Genomic DNA, 22,137 nt, shown 5'->3' with positions numbered 1-22,137 from the left:
AATTTGTGTAACGTTTCCTTACGATTAGATTCAGGTTATGCATTTTTGGCAGGAATACCAAAGAAATGGTGTGTCCTCATGTCAGGAGGCACACGATACATTTTATCCCCTTTGGTAATGTGAATTTCCCCCTTTCTGTACTTGTAACTGTCTTCCCAAACAGTGGGAAACCTGGCTCCCATTATCCTGGATATATTTACCCGCTTGCTCAAGTCTAGAGTACACCGAAACGGGTTCTCAAATTGCCAGTCCATAGTACTGCAGGTGGTAAACCTGTTAACTAGAGTTTGGTATTTGTGCGTGGTTCTTTTCCTCTAGGTAAAATTTACATACAGTGAAATGAATGAATCTTAAGAGAACAGTTCTGTCATCTTGACAAGGGTATGCACCCCTGTAACCTACATTTCTGTCAAGTCGTAGGCTGTTTCCCTGACCCCAGAAGGTTCCCCCTTGCTCCTTCCCCATATCAGGGGAAGGGAGCAGCGTGTTGGATTTTGTGACCGTTCTCTTTCCCCGGAAGGAGTAAAACTAGGCACCTTCTGGAATTTTACATAACAGCAGCCTTGTTCCAGGGACCCAGAAGCTAATGGGGAAGCTTCCCTCAGATCTGCGGAGTTGGGCGCAGGGCTTTGCCCGCAGAAACTGCAGGCCGAGTATTTCTGTCGCTCTCCACCTCGGTGATGGCGCAGGAAGAGCATCTGGTATAAAGAAGCAGGCCCCAGACTTGGTTTTCATCCCCTCTGGGACCCACCTAGTGTACAGATGGAGCAAGATGTGTGTCCAGAAACCTGATCCGCAGACTCTAACCAGCCGTTAGCCACCCTCATAACACACTCATTCTGGTGTTTACTGTGCGTGGGTTCTTCTGCTGATGTGCTGTGATTAAACTTCCCAGAGTGACTTGTTACTAGCTTTTTATGTGCCTCTGTGTAGTGTGTCTTGAGGAGTGATGGGCAGAGGTGGTGTAAGGGCAGACGTCAGCCAGGATCGTCCTACAGAAACCATACTTTCCGTTTGCCTTTGTCATAGCGGCCTGCCCATTTATCTTTGGATATAACCCCACCTTTCTTCTCTCATTTCTCTTTTCTTTGTGACTTAAGAGGCATGACATAGCAACATTAAACTCAGCTATTTAAACTCTTTCAAAGAAGAACCTCCATCCCAAACCAGCCTGTGACTAGAAGTTCTGCAGATGCACTGTGGAGAGGCTAGAAGGACAAGTGGTAGATTTAGAAGGAAAAGTTAACCCCTTACTGTAGGTCTGTTAGCTGACGTTCATTTATTCTACTGACATTTGAGCGCCTGCTGTGTGCGAGGGAGGCAGGGATGATTAAAGCAGCCACTGCCCTCAGAGAGCACGGTCTGAAGAGTGACCTGTAAAGCAGCGGTGATCTCCCGAACGTTGTGATGTGCTCTGCATCAAGGGACATCCTCTTGCTATGGTCCCCGGTACCAGTTAACCTTGTAAGTGAGGAAGAGCGGGGAGGACCTTGGAGCGACTCCTAAGTTGATGTTAAAGGGTGGGTGGGAATGTGTAGAAACACGTGGCAGAGAGGACAAGAGGAAGGTACGCCAGGCAGGGGGAAGTGCGTGTGTGAGAGCCGGAGGCAAGAAGGCATGGCATGTCGATGAGGCTTTTGGCGTTGCAGCTGTGCCAGAGCCTACAAGCTGTCGCCTGGTCTTGGTGAGTGCCATTTCGATTTCAGCTGTTGCTAGACTCTGGCGTACTTGAGGCTGCTGTTTTGAATTTTACAATTTGTATAAAACTCTTTCTCACCTAAGACTAAGCTGAGGGGGTTTCTTGGCCTAAGCATCCAGCAGCTGCCTGGGGGTGGAGGGAGCGGGGCACAGAGGTGGGGGACGGGCAGGTGGTCTGGGGATTCTCAGGGTCCTGGCCCTGCGTCCCTTGCTGGCTGGCTGGGTGACCACGAGCACAGAGCTCCCAGCACCCCAACCCCCAGCCCTGCCTCTCTTTCTTCTTTTGTTAACTGAGTCAGTCGGATGAAATAAGCTCTGGCTCTCTACTGACGCTCAAAGTTACTAGCTTTTATATTTCCTATCCTTAATTTTATTTAATTCTTCAGTCTACAAGCAATGTATTTTCATTGCAGAAAAATCTGAAAATGTATTTAAGGATAAAGAGGATAATCACCTATATTCCAGCTACTCAGATCACTGTTAGGCATTAATGTCTACCCTTCTTGGCTTAAAAAACATCTGTATTTCATGGGTATATGCAGATAATTTTTCTCTCTGGACATCCCTATTGTAAGTTTGAAATGAGCTTTAGAGAGAGGGATTTACGGTGCTCCATCAAGGATGCTCTCTGCTTCTTTGATTTGATAGGGTTTTAAATCTCAGTCATTTACAAGGACTGGCCAGAGCCCAATCGGAAGAGCTCTCCAAAGCTTGTGCCAGGAATTTTTGCATACAGCTTCTCAGTGGCAAATATTACTCAAAACTGGGCTGCAGCCAGGTTTTCCTTCTCCTTTCCAAAAGGGACATAAATCTCTGGTTTGGAAAATGATGAGTAACCCCCAGGTTCTCTTTTTCTATCTCATTTACCCAGTGAGGCCTCAAGTCTTCTGTGTTAATGTGTGATGGATTCCATATGTATGGTTGTGTGGTGTAAACTGTATCCCACATCTTGTCCTTAGCAACTAGTTTTTCCCCAATCTCCAGAACTGAGGAGATGGAATATCTAGCCAGAGCCAGTGTGGAGTATTTAGCTACAAGCCCTAACCTCAGAGCTCTTGGCTCTTCACCTCCTTGAAAAGCCTTGGACACTTCTCCCTTTGGTTCAGTTTCCTCATCCATAGAGTGGGGAAAATATTTTCTGTTTCCCAGGGAAATTGCAAGGGCTGACATGTATCCAGTTCCCTGTGGCCAAGTACCGAGGCCTTTGCCCACTCCTGGGACTGATGTTGACATCAGAAATGAGAGGAAAACAAAGGCCCCTGTGATTGCATTGGGTCTCCCGGGGTGTGTGGCACCATTTCTGGGCTCACTGTTTGTTCACAAGCAGGTACAGTGAAAGGCCTGATTGAAAGTCAAGGCTGCCTTGGCTTTGAGGGGCTGCGGAGACCTTCCATCGTGGTTCATGACAACCGCTGCTGCCAGAACCTTTTCTCTGACTGTGGAGAACTCCACCTTGCTGGTTGCTTCTGACCTGTGGTCTTTGGAGACCACCTCATCAGTAGTTAGTGTTTGTGCTGCTTACTCCTCTCCCTGTCACCTGAGGTCACAGAGACACGCCTCTCCTGTCTAAACACATTTTCTTCTTACAGGATCTCTGTTAGCATCCAGACCAGAAAGTGTGGGGCTCTGTTCTCCTTAGCTGGTTCCACTGGCTGCTTGGCCCAAGTGTAGTCTTCAGGTTATTGAAAATCTGGGTGCCTTTTAGTTTGGAATTAATCTCACTCACTTTTAGCCTTCCCTCTAAGTCCAACCCTTGACATAGTGGTTCTTAAATTTTTTGTTGGGGATTTCATTCAGACCAATGAAAGCAGCAAACCCTTCTCCCCTGAAGAGTGGAAGCCATGCACAGTTTTGCAGACAATCTCAGTGGCTTCACGAAGTCCCAGAAATATGCCTGTGGATCCTAGGAAAGCACCCTTGCTCTGAGTTTTTCTTCAGCACCTTTCCCATGCTCTCCTGGATGAGACGCTGGGGGATGCGGGTTGCAGCCAGCCCCAGCCCCACCATGACCTTTCTGTGTGGCTTTGGAAAGTAGCCCTCTCTCTTTGGGGACTCATTTTCCTCAGCTGTGGTGAAGGGAGATGCATGGGCTGATCTACCACTGGGCTTTGTTTTATGGCTGAGATTTTGTAGTCTCTTGATCAGTTACTTGGTTTCTTTTGGCCCAGCCTCATCCAGCGGAGGGTTGGAGGAGACACTGACCCTGCTCAGAGGTCCAAGAGTTAGTTCCCCCTACTCTACTGGTGCATTGATTTTGACTTCTGATGGACAAAGAGCCCCAGCTGTCACCTGTTCATGTTCCTTCTTTCCTTCTCATCTATGTAATACATTTATCCTCTTCCTCCTCCCTCCAACCGTAATACCTTTGGAAGGGAGGGAGGGAGGAACATGGGCGTAACTGCTGGTGCTTTGAACTCAGGGAGCCATCAGCTTGAATTAGGAAAGCTTTTATGGATGTACATGCTTGTACCTACGCAAGTTACATACAGTGTATATAACTGCTTAAATTGAATACTTAACACCCAAACTTATTTACATGAGTTTATTTTAATGACTGTTGTCATAGCAGTTTAATTCAACAAACATAGAGCTTCTGTTTCATGATATATTTTTGGATGGTACAGAGGTCATTAAGACGGCCTCTGAAGTTTCTGATGATAACCGTCTGGACAAGATAGTAAAATTATACAGCACGGTTATATAGCTCAAGCATATCAACTTACTTAAACGTCTTTACCCAAGATATGTTCCTAAGCTCGGAAAGGATAATTAGTTCTTGCAAATGGTAGGAACTGATTAAATATGTTTGAGTGGTGAGAAAAATTAATGAATGTTTCTGTAGGTAAATGAGCATCACAACAGGAAGAAAAAGGAAGGTACCTGGGCCCTCCAGGAGCTCAGTCTGGTAGGCAGCGAAGACTCGGTCACAGACACCCTTTGCCTCCTAGTGTGGAGGCAAGCTTTGTCATGAAGACATAGTGGTGGCTACTGTTGAATGTCACATTTCAGTGCCCTGAGTATTTATTCAGCTGAGCTGCTTTCCAGCTTTTGCTGTCTCACTTGCTTTAGTTGATGCTTTCGATGATTTGTTATTGTGTTGGAAGATCATTTCCAGAGTATATTAAAACACGGAGCCTTTGGGATTCATCAAAGATGACTTAACATTTTATGAAAGGACACATTCTGGCAGTGAGTGCTCTGCAGGGTTTTGCTTGCTCTCCTGCAGGATTTTTTCAAATCTCCATTTTATTTTTTCTCAAAGGCCTTCCAATATCCTGACCAGGTATTTCTAAAAGTACTTATCACAGTGGCCTTTCTTGCCATAGATGATATGAAAGAACTGTTTGAGAACATGCTATTCCCCAAGTTATTGTTGTAGCTTGTTTATATAACATCTTATGTGATGATAGTGTTAAATTCTAAAGTGTCTGGCCTTCCCTAGTTTTAAGTAATTCTTCCAGCATAAAAGTTTTATTAAATTTTTTTTTCCTTAACAAGGAAGAAGGGACTACATGTTTCTGTTTTCTGGAATGTCTAAGGGCTTGGCACACACCGCAGTTAGACATCTTAAATTTATAGCTATCAGACCAAAACTGGGAAATTATCTTCTTTGTGGTCCTGACAAGGCTGCAAGTGTGCCAAAGGTGACCAGTCAGTGGGAGTACAGACAGCAAGTTGTGTAAGTTAAAGGGACCATCTTGACCCTGTGTGAGTGCACATCCAGCAGCGTTGTGAGGGGTGGCAGCGTCGCTGGGGTGATTGCCCATCTCCCACTGGGACTGCTTTGAAGGATACGTTGAATGGTCCTAAGGCCTGGGGTCAGAGCTGATCTGTCACCAGAACTCCAGGCAGCCCAGGGGTCTTGGCAGTTGACTCTGGAGTTCCTGAAGCATTTGGATATTTTAAAGACACTTATCAGCACTCCACCTTGGAAGATAAATCCAAGCAAAAGTATATTTTTGTGTTGTTTGTCAAGGCGGAAGAGAAAATTTGGGTTTCTCTCAGTTCTCGGTCGTACTTCACATTGACCTTTCCTTTGATGTCAACTTTTCCACGAAGGACCCTGAAGGGAGAGGATAACACAAGCGATTGAAGCAAGTGGCAGAGATTCATGATTGCGTTAAAACCTCTCGCGTATCCCGAGCGCCGAGGAGTGTGCGGCGTGCACTCCACATGGCTCCTTCTTCAGGAAGGACGATCGCCACTGTGCCCTTTTCCAGGTTTTGTCAGTTCAGTCTGACCTGACAAACCTGACTTCAGCCATAATGCAGGCGTCTTTAAGAAAAATAAATGAGCGCAAAATGACCTACTGGTAGAAAAACGTTAAGTAGGAAAGCAAAACCGCGCACGCGTCACTGGGCTCTACTGCAGGAGGAAGGGTTTTATTTGACAACATCTGCTGCTCTTTGCCGCATCGCTCACTGCCTCCTATTACTGAGAATGCTGCAGTAGGCACTCACTACCTGAAAACTGAGACCTGCTTCACCCCCTCGCGCTCTCTGCAGAGGGACTTCAGGTCCCCGGAAACGGGCCCTTTCCCAGCGCCCCCGGGGTGGGGGCAGGGCGTCGAGCGCTTGTTTCATTTCTGCTGTGTTAGCTCGGCTCGGAACAGTTGACCAGTTCTTGGTAAATGGCTTCAGATCTCATAGCATTTTCCTCTTAATAGCCTCAGCAGTGGTGAATTCTTGACCTTGGCGGGTGGGTTCGATTTCTTTGGAAAAGGCCAAAAGTAATTTGAAGCTCTGTGTTGTGAAGAAAGGGAACAAGCCATTTGCAAGAAAACGTTTTAAATGATTGTAAAAGAGCTGCAGAGGCCTCAGAAGGCTCTCAGGTCTGGACACGGGAGAGCACGAGTTCATGGGAACTCGAGGTACCCCGGCCTCCGGTGGCGGGCTGGCGGAGACGTAATGGGCTACTTGGACACGGTGCGCGTGGCAGAAAAGCGCCCTGGCTTCCGAGACAAGGCCACCTGCTAACTGTGTGACCTATGACAAGTATCTTGAAGTCTCCGAGCTTCAGTTCCTCAGGTGGAAAACAGTTACAAGTCTAATTTGGTGGCAATGAAGACTAAATTGGAATGCCGCGCGCCAGGCACGTGGTTCTCTGTCGGTGTTTTGGGTCGCTCTCCTGTCCAAGCAGAGATCAGGTGCTGTTCCTATGTCCTTTCCTAAAATACACTCGCTTTGTAACATACAGCCATCAGCAACTCTTCATCTTTAGAAGCTGACAAAAAAGGAGGGGAAATAAAAAAGGATGAGCAATTCTTTTAAAAAAAAAAAGGGCAGGGCCTCAAGAGGTGAGCAAATACGAAATGCGCAGGTCATTCAATTCTTTATCTTTTTCTTCCCTTTCCTTTCTTCTTTTCAAGTAGGCTGTTAATCTAGGGGTTTAATTATTAACCAGAATGAAATGAGGTTTAGTGTTCCCAGCAGTGTGCGCTCGGGGTGGGGGTGAGTCCCCCTGTTTGCTGAAGATCCGTGCAGGTGTCTGTGGCCAGTGTCGGGCCCACAATTTGGGAAGCACTGCCGCAAAGCATGGGAAACGATCAGCAGCTGTTCCCTCGATCCTGCCTTGGTCCACACTCAGGGGCGGGAACGTGAGAGACTGGCTGGCAGTTCTGTGGCAGCACCGGGCCCCTGCCTGTCCCTGGGCTGTTGCCCTCTCTGCTCAGGCCTGTCTCCAGCCCCAGGCATCCTGCTTTCTCCTGGTGGGGCTACTCTCTAAGCGGGTTGGAGGCCAGTGTGACACAGGCAGGGAGAATCAGCGGCCTTGGCTTTGTCTTCTTAAGGGCTGTGGCATTTCTAACTTCCCTTGTCATCATTTTGTGGATCTTTTCCCAGGTTTCTTTCACATGTCCTGTGAAGTGCCCGGCAGGAGGCCTTCCCAGTTGATCAGGTGGAGCGATCACTAGGCTCAGAGAAATGGCATGAAAGTCCAGGATTCCCAACTCCCAGTTCACTTGCCTTCCGAATTAGACACCTCTCAGACAATGATGTAATTAGGATTAATTCACACTCAGAGAATTCCAGTGTAGTCTATTGGGGGGAAAATAGTATGTTTTAAATTGGAGCAGTTTCAAGAACAGATTGGTTAAACTCCTTGATGAGCCAGTTGGTTAACTGATTACCTTTGGGAGACTTGTCCCTTTAAATGGGAATGCTGGTACCCAGAGGATTTCAGACTGTATCATAAGGAAAATCATGTGGGCTGGAACAACTTCTCGGGGCACCCCAGCTCAGATGCAGGATGGGGAATGAGAGTTTCAAAGGTTTTTTCCAAGAAACTGTTTATGACAAACAGTTCACTCTCCTATTTTGGTTCATTTTCAGCTTAAATATTTTTTAAAGGCGTTTGGAGGGTAGGCACATACAGCTGTTAAGAATCCAAGACAAGTGCTGTTTTGAAAATGCGAATGCTTCTGTTTTGCATTTACTCGAGGAAGCAGGATAGTTACCTCTCATCTGTTTCTTTGAATACAGATAATGTTTAAATGACATCATTTTGAGTAGAATAGAGAGTCCAGGTGGTTTAGGGGAAATCACTGGAGGCAAAAAAAAAAAAAAAAGGCTTGGGTATCATTACATTCTAGGGGCCAAGAAATGGAATGATGGCATTTTTGGCAGGCTCCCAGGCCCAGCAAAACCCACACCCCAAGGCTGTCTCCTTAGCTTCCTGTGGTTTTTCCACTGAAGAGAAACAGCCTTTCTCTTGGAGGGTCCAGGATGGCAAGTGTGTACATCAGCTTGATCAGTATGATGTTCCTGCTTTGAGGTTCTGTCCCAGCAGGCTTCACTGGGGAAATTTGATGTGCCACTGTTGCTGCAAACTGAATTGAGCCAGTCTCATTGCTCTTGATAGTACAGATCTTCTTGGTAGAAATTGGTAGCTTCCAATAATTAGAGGTTATCATGCTACCATGTGGTCTGTAACAATAAAGTCAAATCCCAGACCCAATGTGCCACACACATGAGCACTGATTAGCAAGCAGGCACAGGAAGTTCATCATTCAGTGTGTTCGTACAGCCTGGGGAAAGCCCCAGCCCTTTTGTATTCAATGTGTATCCCACCGCCAAGCTTCAGTAGGGACAGTTGCAGACAGATTCTCATTACAGGGCATATCCAGCCTTTTAGTTGGATCAAGTGATAGGATTACCTGCTAAATGCCCAGACCCAGGACCAGAGCCGGAGCGCCCCTGTGAAGAGTATTAAGTTGCCTGGTTTGCCAGGTTCTCACAATCCACATGTACATTCAGGGTTGGATGTCCTCGTACAGTCATCCCAGCCAGCCCGTGTATGTTGAGCACTATCATTTTAATCAGAAAAATTACTTCTACCCTACTTCATACTCGTCCGGGAACCCTTAGTGTGGGTTTAGATAAACTTGTGATGGCCTGACTCGGAGGTTGAGCTTCTCCTGGTTAGTCTTTCAAATGTGAACCAACTACACCTGGAGTATGAATTTGGGGGGGGGGGGGGTACCTGAAATACTACCTACCTACTTCTAGTAAAGTGTGTGTGCACATCATCTGTGTATACACTGTTTACTGAAGTATTTCAACTATAGACACAACATTGTAAAATGACTATAACTCAATAAAAAAAAAGTTAAAAAAAAAAAAAAGAACAAACTGTAGATAATATAACAAGAGGTATCTCTTGATTTGACCCTGGGATACTGTCTTCCATAATGTTTCTGGCCAATGAGCGACCTGAGCCATCACTTAGAGTACCAGCCCACCATGATGAATTAGCCAGAGCCACGGGCGAGTGGCTCACCTCTAGGGCAGAGAAAGGAGGGAAAAGAATTCTAATTTTTGTTAGTTTTGTAGGCTTTTTCAAGTTCTTTTGAATTCCTTCATCTGATCTTCTGATTTGTATGGAATTATTATTTCCCCTGAACAATTTTGCAGACATATCATTGTCTAGGGTTGTAGAGTGAATAAATTATAGGGACTATCACTTGAAATTTTGGTCTTTATACTTCCTCTGCATTGTAGGGGTAAGTTGCTACCAAGAAGAACTGTCACTATTGTTCAAAGAATACCATAGGCTTTGGGAGGCTAAGGCCATGTACCAAGGTTATGATATACAGCAGGATGCTGAGAGCTTCCTACCTTAGCTGGTGGTAAGCCACCTAAGTCATACAGCTCTTACTGAGGTCACCTAAAGAAGCTAGATAACATTTTTTTTACTCTTAAACATTACAGAACTAATACATTGTGAGGGATTATTGAGTTGAGATTTGAGGGAGAGTATAAACACAGAGGAGTGAGCCTAGAACTGGGGCTACTTTTGTCTTGATCAGGAAAAGGAAGTTGAGAGCCTGAGCTCACCTTTGGTGTCCTTTTAAGGTTATGGGGATAAAAATTATAGTCTGAGTCTTTCAAGCCTGGGAACTCTGGTGAACCGTTCCATGCTTTGGGTTGGGGCTCTCTGAAGAGATATGTCTAGGAGTACAGGTGACTGAGAAGTAAACCAACTCACACTGGCTGCAGCTCAGTTTCACATTATCTGAGTGGCCCAGAAACCATAAGGCTTACATGAAGTAAAATGATTCCATTTAGTTATTGCTCATAGGTGCCAGGTAAAAGCCATGAAATCTTCTTAGAGTAAGGTTTAATGATGCCAGTCCTCCAATTATTTCCACAGAATTTCAGTTACAGCATCAGGTAACAATCTGAAGTAACCAGGCGTGTAAAAAGAGAAGACATCATATGTGGGAACCAGCAACAGAAATAGACTCACAGAGATTCTTGATATTGGACTTACCAGATTCAGATTATAAAATATTGTGCTTATGGTATTCAAGGAAATAAAAAACAAACTTTATTTTCAGCAAGGACTGAAAACTCTAAAATACGGCTTTGCAATTAAAAAAAAAATTCCACAGCTGAAAATGTGCAAACAGAATGAACAGGTTTATAGGCAGTTAGACATAGCTGAAAAGCAAATAGTGAACTGAAGAATTGGTTAGGAGAAACTGTTCAAAGTGAAGGACAGAGAGGCAAAAATAAAACAGAGTATGTAAGAGAGGATAGAGTAAGGCCTAACAATCATATAATTGGAGTCCTAGAAAAGAGAGGAGAAAAAGAATGCAGTATTGGAAGGGTCATTGCTAAACATTTTTGAAGGAGATGAGTGACCTCAAGTGTCAGGTCCAGGAACCCCAACAAATCCAAAACAATACAAATGAAAGTAAATCCACACCTAGACTCATCATAATGAAACTTCTGAAAATAGAATGCAAAGAGAAATCTTAAAGCCATAAGAGGGGAAAATGTCATTAGCTTCAGATGAATGATGGTCCAACTGACAGTTGACTTCTCAGTTGCAGAGTATAAACCAAATTCAGTGTGCTGAAAGAAAGAATTGCCAACCCCAAATTTTAAACCCGCCAGAAAATGGTATTCAACAATGAAAAGAAAGAGGTTAAAGTGAAAGTTAAGTGTATTTTATATAGACAGAATAGTCTACCACCAGCTTGTTTGCACAAAAGGAGTTTCTAATGTGTATTCTTCAAGTAGGAAAATGAATCAAGATGAGAGGTCAGAAGTATAGAAAAAAATGAAAAAGTGATAAATATGTGGGTAGTTCTAAGTGAACATTGACTGTGTAAGATAATACAGTGGTGGATTTTTTAAAATAGAGATTTAAAAAAATTTTTAAATTGAGATTTAAAATACAGGGTAAAAATAACAAAGTTGGGAGGAAGAAAGTGAAATTAGTCTGTTCTAAGTTTTGTGTATTCCTTTGGAGGAGGGTAAAAGTGTCAATGTTTGACCTTGATAAGTCAAGGATATATGTTATAATTAATAGACCAACACTAAGCAAATAGAAAAAATTTATAACTTCTAAGTAGCAAAGGGAACAGTCTAATGAGACAACAATTTAAAGGAAGGAAAAAGGGACACAGAACAACTAAAATATATAAAACACCAGAAGAGGTAGTAGACTTAAACTCATGCATAAGTAATTACATTAAACATAAATTGACTCACTGTTGTCTTTGAAAGACAAAGATTGTCACACTAGATTTTTTATAAATTATATACATTATATAAGCAGTGTATCTTAAATATGTGGCTACAGAATGATTGAAAATAAAAAGATGTAAAAATGTTTACAATATAAACACTAGTCACCAGAAAGCTGGTGTAGCCATGTTAGTATCAGACAAAATAGACTTCAAGGCAAAAAGCATTACTATTACTTTTGAATGATCAGTTTTAATTCACCAGGAAGACAGAATTCTAGATTTGTGTGTACCTAATAACATGGAAGCAAAACATAAAGCAAAATTTTTACAGACCTGTAAGTGAAATAGATAATACATAAATCACAGTGGGAAATTTTAACAAATCTTTCTCAGCAGTTGATGAAAGAAGCATATGAAAAAATATGTCAGGGTTACTGAAAATTTGATTAACATAATTAATAAACATGCCCAAGTAAACACTGCAACAAACTATGAAGTACACATTCTTCTTAAGCAGGCACAGTATTTTACAAGAATTTAAAATAAATAAAATTTAAGTTTAAAATTTAAGATGACAGGATTGTTAAGCAAGCCTCAACAAATTTCAAAGATTGAAACTATACCAAATGTGTACTCTGATTGCAGAGTGATTATGCTAGGGATCAATAATAAGCAGACAAATAGAATATCATCTCCTTGTGTTTGGAAATTCAAATATATACCCCTAAATAGCTCATGAATTGAAGAAGATACAACAGAAATTAAGAACTGTTTTAAATGAGTGATAAAAAAAATTTCATGTAAAATGTATAGCATACAGAGGAAGCAATGTTTAACAGAAAAATGTAGCCTTAAAACTAAAAAAACCCAAATTAAATATCTCAAGGAGTCAAAAAAAAGCAGCACAATAAATACAAACAAGTAGAAGGTAGAAAGTACTAAAGATGAAAGCAGGAAGAAGAGGAACAAAGCCAGGAGCTGGCTCCGCGGACCGACCGACCTAGGCAATTGTTAACCCTCTGAGGAGGCTGATCAAGAGGAAGAAGGCGCATGAACATGTACTTTAAAAACAGATTGAATTTTTAAATTCATATATAGAAGAATAAATTTATAAACTCCGCTTTTCGAAACAGACAGAACTAAGTGATGTTAGGGAAGCAGGTTTAGGTGGAAAAATTACACAAGTCAGTGTTTACTGCAGAAAGGCAAGTAGGGTGTCGTGAGTGGGCAGTGGCTGTGTGGGGACTTCAGATATGCTGATGTTCTTGACTGAGTAGTAGTTACAGAGAGCTGGCCTCTATTTTAAGCTATGTATTATATTTTATTTTTCTGTGTTCTTTCATAAGAAAAAAAGGTTAAAATAAGAAATAGGCATGCTGTATGCAGGATTTTGCAGGCACACTCATCACTTAACACTGTTCTTTTTTGCCACACAGGAGGAGTCTCCACCCAACACACTGCTTTTCAGAGAATGCTCACCCTAGTCTGAAGGTCTCTAACACAAGTATTTCCAAAGAGTAGAGGTGGCCTGCTGGGAGGTCACACAACTCAACAACCTTAGGCCGTCAGAGTCCGAGTCCAAAGGACCGTGCCTAAACCATGCTGCATTTTAGCCAGTTTATATGTCCTTTTAGAAATTGAGACTCTACTGTCTGTTCCCTCTTGTTCTTGGCACTCACACACACACGCACCTACAGGGGCTGGGCCGACAAGTAGAGGGGACAGGACTAGTTAAAGATGACAGGAAATGAGTGGGGCCTGTGGCCAGCTAGAGCTCAAGTCCTCTTTGAAGGGCAGCTGTGGCCCATCTCTGGCTGACTGACTCACAAAATTGTGAATAATGTTGCCAGATCTTCTGATTCTTTTTTTAACGGTGGGTAGAAATGTGAATTTTAATGAGAAAGCACCTGATTTTTAAATGTTGGGTTAAGCATACCCCCCCCCCCAATATTCCATGTATCAAACCAAACCTGTGTGTGGGCTGTTTCCATCCAATGGCTGTTAGTTTATGGCAGTGACCTCAAGGGCCATGCAGATGGAGGTAGCGAATAATGTATAAATAATTTAATCAAGTATCTAATTTATCTCAGTGGCGCTTGTTTGCCAAATATGTGCTTGTATAATTATAAGTTCTAAAATTAAAAGAAATTCACTGAATCTAAGTTCACACATTACAGAAGTCACTCTGAGTAATAAGTTGCTTAATGACAGCTGGCTTTCTGGGCAGGGGTACTAGAAATTTCTTACCATAAAGAATTTATTAAAGGAATTGACTAAAACTGCTAAATAAACAGTAATATCACACAGAGTAGTTTCTTCTAGGAGGAACAGCTAAAAGATGAGTTTTTAAAGTTAATCTAAAGGGAACGTACATGTTTGTTCAAGATTTGAGTCTTGAGAATGTGCTCCTGTTTAGATACAGCAGGTGTTTTTAAAGGGACCCCTGGCATCCTTGTCATCTGAGAACTCACTCAAAATGCAAATTCTTAGACCCCACCCTAGACTTAATTAATCACAAACTCTGGGGGTGGGGCCCATCCCTGTTTTAACAAGCCCTCTGTGGAATTCTGATGCAGGCTCCAGTTTGAGAATCACTGCTCTGTAGTTCTTGTGCTTTGTGACTTATTTGGAAGAATGACTTTAAAAAGTTATACTTTGTTTTACTAAGGCTTCAGGGTTTCCTCTCGCCCCCCACAAAGTCTTGGAATCCTCCAAATGATCCTTCAAAGAGTATATCCAGTATGTTATAGTCAGTTTTAAAAAATGATTTGGTTTAAAAGGATGACTGAGGGGAAAAAAGTTGCATCCCTAAGAATTTCACTTTAAAGTAGGTGCAATTATATGCTGTTTCTGCCTTTCTCATCTACTACTCATTTGATGAAGTAGATGCATTTTTCAAGGATATTTTTGCTACTGAGGGCATTGCGGGGAAGGTAGCTATGAGAGAAAGGTGGAGGAGAGAGGGCTTTTTTGTTTGTTTGATTTTGGGTTTTTTTGACGTGGTGGACATTTCAGTTGTTGGTGTTCAGATGAAAATGTTGAGAAGAAGAGATAGTTCTTGTCTGATTTCCTCCGTTTAGATAATGAAGGATGAAAGGAAGTCATGTAAGAAATACAACTTGTACCTAATGTAAACTTTTAATTCACATATTTTGAAGGTTTTTTCCTCCCGTGAGTTACTTGCATTTAATTGGGGGGAAAATCTTTTATGTTTTAGTTAATTAATACTTAAGTATGTAGGATAGTCTGGTTCATTTTCCCTGATTTGATTTAGGAATTAATGAGAATGCTAATGAAATAGCAAAGAAAATAAAACATAAAAACAAACCAACAAAACATTAGTATGTAAGCAAACATGAGACCAAAGAATGTCACAAGTGCAGAAATGGTTCTTTGTGCACTGGGCATGCCAGCGGGTGTTAGCTTACTTCCCTGACAAAGGATGGCACCCCTGAGCACCCCTATTCACAGCAGTGTTGCTCACTATAGTTAAAACGTGGGAGCAACCCAAGTGTCCATCAACAGACAAATGGATAAACAAAATATGGCCTATACATACAACCAAGTGTATGTATTCAACCTTAAAAAGGAAAGAAATTCTGGCACGTGCTACAACATGGATGAAACTTGAGGAACATCATGCTAAGTGAAATAAGCCGGTCACAAAAGAAAAATAGACTGTATGACTCTGCTTAAATAAGGTGCTTAGAGTGGTCCAACTCAGAGAGAAACTAGAATGTTGGGCACCATGGACTGTGGGGAGAGGAGGAGTGGGGAGCATGGAGTTTCAGTTTTGCAAGATGAAAAGAATTCTGGGGATGAATGTGGTGATGGTTGAACAACAGTGTGAATGTACTTAATGCTACTGACCTGCACATGTAAAAATGGTTGAGATGGTACTTTTATGTTATGTACATTTTACCATAGTAAGAAAATGGGAGGAAAAATTGGTACCCCTTATACAGAAACATACTGGATTCCTGGAAGAAACATATAACTTAGAGCAGGCTCTTCGTAAATATTTGAAAAAAAAAGTGCTTTGAGTGGTTTGGGCTGTAATTTTTCTTGGAGTGGCTTCTTCTTTGCTTTTTCCAATTCGTCTTCTTGTCAGTTTCTGTCAAAATTTAAAATGAGCCCTCCTCAAGTTTATGACCTACAGTAAGTCTAAAGAGATTAAATTAATTGTTCAGAGCATTCATTTGTAAATATTTGGTCATTATAATATCCTGCTCATTAACTAGGTCAAAAATTTTTTTTAACCAGCTCAATTTTGTGAAGTCAAATTATTTGAGAAAACTTTATTTCACTTTTATGATAGAATTAAAAAGAGTTATTTTATAGATTGGGATAAAGTTGCTCATGGCAGATTTTCTCCCCCTCCCCCCACCTTTTTTTTGCAGAGGGGCAGCGGGAGGGGGCAGATGCAGATTAACTTTTCTACCAAGGATTTCCACTACTTCTTTGACCCTCTGCCACTCCCAAAGACTTTAAGGGTTTAACTCTTTCTTCTCTCCCTTTCTCTTCACCGTATATATTTCTTTATTTTCCCAAGGATCTTTGGAAATACTATTAACCTTTTCAAATGATAAACTAGTCTTGGTGCTTATTTAGCTCCAAACAACTCTAACTGGAAATGACACATGGTTGAAGAAGCATTCCTTAGCAGTCCACAGATTAATGGGGTCAGGGTTAAGTTCACCCCCCTGTCCCTCCCTCCCTCCAGCCATCCAGATAGTGTTTTTAATTACTCAGGCTACTTTACAGATACCCTATGTTGAATCCTCATACTAACAGCTTATTGTATGTCTTTTTTTTTTTTTAAGTTAAGATATAATTCATGTACCATAAAATTCTCCATTTTAAAAGGTAACCTTCATTGGTGTTTTTAGTATACTCACAAGTTTGTGCAACGATCATACTGTTAACTCCAGGATAATTTTATCACCCCCAAAACAAAGCTGTATCCCCATTCACCACCTTCCCCCAGACCCTGGCAAGCACTCTCTATGGGTTTTCCTATTCTGGACATTTCATAGAAAGGGAATCATGCATGTGGTCTTTTGTGAAAGGCCTCTTTAACTTAACATCATGCTTTCAGCGTTCCTCCATGTTGTACCATGTGTCAGCACATCTTTCCTTTTCATAGATGAATAATGCTCCATTGTACAGATACCCCATATTTTTTATGCATTCATCAATTAATGGATATTTTGACTATTAGGAATTTTTGGCTATTATAGATAATTCTGTTATAAACATTTGTGTGTAAATTTTGTGTGAACAAATGATCTCAGTTCTCTGGGGTATGTACCTAGGAGTGTAAATATTGGGTTACATGGTAACCCTATGTTTAACATTTTGTGACCAAAACTGTTTTCCACAACAGCTGCACCATTTTAAATTCCCATCAGCAGTGTAGGAGCGTGTCGTTTGCCAATTCTCCATCTCCTCATCAACTCTTGTTACTGTCTCTTTTTCATTATCACTATCCTACTAGGTATGAAGTGGTACCTCGTGGTTTTGATTTGCATTTCCCTAGAGACCAACGATGTTGAGCATCTTTTTATGTGCTTGTTGGCTGTTTGTATAGCTTTTTTTTTTTTTTTTGAGAAATACCTATTAAATTCATTTTCCCACTTTTAAATTGAGTTATCCTTCTTTTTATTAATAAGTTATAAGAGTATTTGATGTATTTTGGATATGAAACCCTTATCAGATACCTAATTTACAAATATTTTCTCATGTAGCTTGTCTTTTCATTTTCTTAATATATCTTTCGAAGCACAGTAGTTTTTAATTTTGATGAAGTCATAATTTTTTTTCCCTTTGGTTACCTGTGGTTTTGTGGTCAAAACTAAGAAAACTTTGTCTCATACAAGGTCATAAATTTACTAGGATTTCTTCTAAGAGTAATTTTTATTTTAGCTCTTACATGTAGATCTATAATGCATTTCCAGTTAATTTCTGTGTATGGTGTGTGGTATGGGTCCACCTTCATTTTTATTGTGTGTAGATACTCAGTTGTTCCAGCACTATTTGTTGAAAAGACTATTCTTTCCTCCATTAAACTGTCTTGTCACTCTTTCAAAAATGTAAAGGTTTGTTTTTGGACCTTCAGTTCTTTTTTTTTATAATGTGTTTTCAGCAAATTTAATGACAAAAGATTAGTATGAAGAATTGGACCTTCAATTCTATTCCATTCTTTATGCTGGTCCCATTTAGTATTGATTACTCTTTCTTTCTAGTAAGTTTCAAAATCATGAAGTGTGAGATCTCTGCTTTTGTTCTTTTTAAGATTATTTCGGCTATTCTAGGTCCCTTACATTTCCATATGAATTTTAGAATCAGCTTGTCAATATCTGCCTCCCCTAGTAGAAGCCAGCTGGAATTGCACTGAGTATGAGATCAGTTTGGGAAGTGTTGCCATCTTAGTTCTGCAGTCCATGAACTTGGGATGTCTTGGTATTTATTCTGTTCCTCAATTTTTTCCAGTGGATTTTTGTAGCTTTTAGTGTACACATATTACACTTACTTTGTTAAATTTATTCCTAAATATTTTTATTATTTTTGATGCTATTGAAAATGGAGTTGTTTTGTTAATTTCTTCTCTTAATTATTCATTGCTAGTGTATAGAAATACAGTTGGGATTTTTGTATGTGGCTCTTGTATCCTGCAGCCATGCTGCACTTACTTGTTCTAAGGTTTTTTTCTTGTGGTTTCTTTGGATTTTCTAAATACAAGATCATGTCATCTGCAAGTAAGAGGTACTTTTACTTTTCCCATTCTAATCCAGATTCAATCTAGATAGATGCCTTTTTATTTCTTTTTCTTGCCTGTCACCCTGAGTCATAGCTCCAGTACAATGTCGACTAAAAGCGGTGACGGTGGGCGTCCTTGTCTTGTTCCTGATGTTCGTAGGAAAGCTTTGAGTCTTTCATCATCAAGTGCAGTATTGATGCTTACTGATGCCCCTCAGCAAGTTGAGGAAATTATCTTCTCTTTCTAGCTTGCTGAGTGTTAATTTATTGTTGAGTATTTATGTTATGAGAGTGTTGGAATTTGTTAAATGCTTTTTCTGTGTCTGTTGAGATAACCATGTGGTTTTTGTTCCTTATTCTATTAACATGGTGTGTTATACTGATTTATTTTCATATGTTGAACCAACCTTGCTTCCAGGGATAAATCCCACTTTGTCACGGTGTATAATCCTTCCTATATGTTGCTGGCTTCGGTTTGGTAGTACTTTATTGAAGTTTTTACATTTATATTCATAAGGGATATTATCTTTGTGACGTCTTTCTTGGTTCTAGTATCAGGATAAATAATACTGGCCTCAGAAAGAGTTGAGACATTTCCTCCTTTACTATTTTTTTGGGGGGTTGTGAAAGTTCGGTTAATTTTTCTTTAAGTGTCTGGTAGAATACACCAACAAGGCCATCTAATCCTAGTTTTTCTTTGTGAGAAGTTTTTTGATTGTTCATTTGCTCTTTTTACTTTTCATAAGTCTATTCAGATTCTCTGTTTCTTTTTAAGTCGGTTTCAGTACTTTGTGTCTTTCTAGAAATTTGTCCATTTCATCTATGTTATCTAGTTTATTAGCATACAGTTGTTCATGGTATCATAATCATTTTTATTTCTGTAAGGTTGATAGTAATGTCCCCTCTGTTGTTCTTGATATTAACAATTTGAATCTTCTCTTTTATTTTTGGTCAGTCTAGATAAAGGTTTGTCAATTTCAAAGAACCAACATTTTATTTATGGTCAATTTTTTATATTTCCTTCCTTCTGCTTGCTTTGCATTTAGTGTGCTTTTTGCTTTGTTTTGTTCTTGTGGGGAAAGGTTAGGTTGTTGATTTGAAATCATTCTTTTTTATTATAGACATATAGCCATAAATTTCTCTTTAAGCACTGTGTTCATTGCATCTCATACATTTTTGGTATGTTGTGTTTATTTTTATTTCTATTCGTCTCAAAGTATTTTGTAATATCCTTTGTGATTTTTTTCTTTGATCCACTGCTTTTAGGAGTGTGTTTTTTAATATCCACATATTTGTGAGTTTCCAAATTTCTGTTATTGATACCTGATTTCATTCCTTTTTGGTCAGAGAACATATAGTGTATGACTTCATTTTTTTAATTGTCTAACACTTGGTGTATCTTGGAGAGTGCTTCATGTGCATTTGAGAAGAATACGGATTCTGCTGTCACTGGATACAGTGTTCCATAGATGCTCGTTAGATCTAGACAGTGTAGTTTGTTGTTTAAGTCTTCTATTTTTTTTTTTTTTTTTTGCTGATCTTCTATCTAGTTGTTATATTCATTATGAAAGTGCAGTGTTGAGCTCTCCAACTGTTACTGTTTACTTATGTTTTTCCCTTCAATTCTGTGAGTTTCTGCTTCGTCTGTTTTGGGGCTGTTTGATGGTTACATGTTTGATTATAGTTATTAGATGTTTTGATAAATTGACTCTTTTATCATTAGATAATGTCCTTCTTTGTCCCTGTTAACACTTTTGAAGTCTATTTTGTCTGATGTTAGTATAGCCTGTCCAACTTTCTTTTGGCTACTATTTGCAGGGAATATGTTTTTTTAAAAAACAAGTTTATTGATATGATAGACATGTAAAAATTGTGCATATTTAAGGTTTACAACTTAATGTTTTGATATATGTGTATATTGTAAGTGATCACCACAGTCAAGCTAATTAACATATTTATCCACCTCCAACACTAGTAATTACCATTGTGTGTGTGTATGTGTGTGTGTGTGTGTGTGTGTGTATGGTGAGAAGTTTAAGATCCATCTTATTAGCTCATCTCAAATATACAGTGTGGTATTGTTAACTACCATCATCATAGTATATCTGATCTCTAGAACTTAATCATCTTGCATAATTGAAAGTGCATGGAATATCTTTTTTGTTCGTTTAGTTTCAACTCTTTTGTGTCTGATTCTAAAATGACTCTCTGCCTTTTTTCTGCATTTTGCTATGTCTGCCTTTTAGTTGGAGTCTGAACTCACATTTAATGTATTTACTGATAAGATGGGATTTACATCTGCCATATTGCTATTTCTTTTCTATGTGTGTTACGTCTTTTCTTTCTGTATTCTTCTATTACCACCTTCTTTTGTGTTAAATAGATATTTTCTAATGTACTATTTTAATTCTCTTGTATTTTCTTTTACTATATATTTTTTATTTTTTCAGTGACTTTCCTGGGAATCACAATTAAACTCTTAATTTGTAACAATGTAATTTGGTTTAACATCAACTTAATTTCCTATATACAGCTGTTTCTCTTTCTTTCTTTTGTGCTTACTGTCACACGAGTTACATCTTTATGTATTATATGACAATACAGATTTACAATTATTGCTTTATGCATTTGTATTTTAAATCATATAGGAAAAAATTACAAACAAAAATATAATTGCCTTTAGTTGTAGTTGCCTTTCCCTCTGCTCTTTTCTTCATGTGGATTTGAGTTACTGTCTAGTGTCCTTTCATTTCAACCTGAAAGACTCCCTTTAGTATTTCTGACAGGGCAGATTTGCTAGTGAGAAATTCTCTGTTTTGTGTTTATTTGGGAATAAGTTAATTTTTTTTTATTTTGAAGGTTACTTTTGCTAGACATGAAATTTTTAGTTGACAGTCTTTTTCTTTCAGCACTTTTAATATTTAATTCCATTACTTTTAGCCGCTGTGGTTTCTGATGAAAGGTTGGCTGTTAATGATCCCCTTTACGTGATAGGCTATTTCTTTCTTGTGGTGACAAGATTCTCCCTTTGTCTTTTTTTTGTTTAATAGTTTGATGTAGGTGTGGATCTCTTTGAGTTTACTACTTAGAGTTGAGCTTCTTGGATATGTAGATTAATGTTTTTCATGAAACTTGGGAAGTTTTCTGTCATTATTTCCGCAAATAGTCTTTCTACCCTCTCTCTCTCTCCTCTCTTCTGAAACTTATTGTGCATATGCTAGTATACTTGATGGTATCGCATGGGTACCTGAGGCTCTGTTCATTTTTCTTCATTCTTTTTTTTTTTTCTGTTCCTCTGATTGGATAATTTCAGTTGACCTGTCTTCATGTTCAATGAGTCTTTCATCACCCTGCCCAAATCTACTATTGTGTCTGTCTCATGAATTTTTCAGTTGTATTTTTCAGCTCCAGAAATGTCTCTTTGATTTTTTTTTTTTTAATAATTTCTCTTTGTTGATATCCTCTATTTTGGTGAGGTATCATTCTCATACTTTCTTTTAGTTACTTATACATGGTTTTTTTAGTTCTTTGAATATACTTAAAATAGCTGTTTTAAAGTCTTTGTCTAGTAAGTCCTTGGGGACAGTTTCTATAGACTAATTTTGTTTTTGTTTTGTGTATGGGATATACTTTCCTGTTTCTTTGCATATCTGGTAATTTTTTGTTGAGAACTGAACATTTTAAATAATAAAATGTGATAATTC

General features: G+C 39.8%; 1 protein-coding gene across 11 annotated transcripts in view; it reads left to right on the top strand.

Annotated features, from left to right (window-relative positions):
• ATG7 (autophagy related 7) overlaps window positions 1-22,137 on the top strand; it is a 307,951-nt gene that overhangs the window by 163,071 nt on the left and 122,743 nt on the right. The gene's annotated exons all lie outside the window — the stretch shown is intronic.

This window comes from Camelus dromedarius, chromosome 17, assembly GCF_036321535.1.
Source record: "Camelus dromedarius isolate mCamDro1 chromosome 17, mCamDro1.pat, whole genome shotgun sequence".
NCBI classification, from domain to species: domain Eukaryota; kingdom Metazoa; phylum Chordata; class Mammalia; order Artiodactyla; family Camelidae; genus Camelus; species Camelus dromedarius.
The sequence above is the reverse complement of the archived record's forward strand: the minus strand, read 5'-3'. Positions and strand labels throughout refer to the sequence as shown.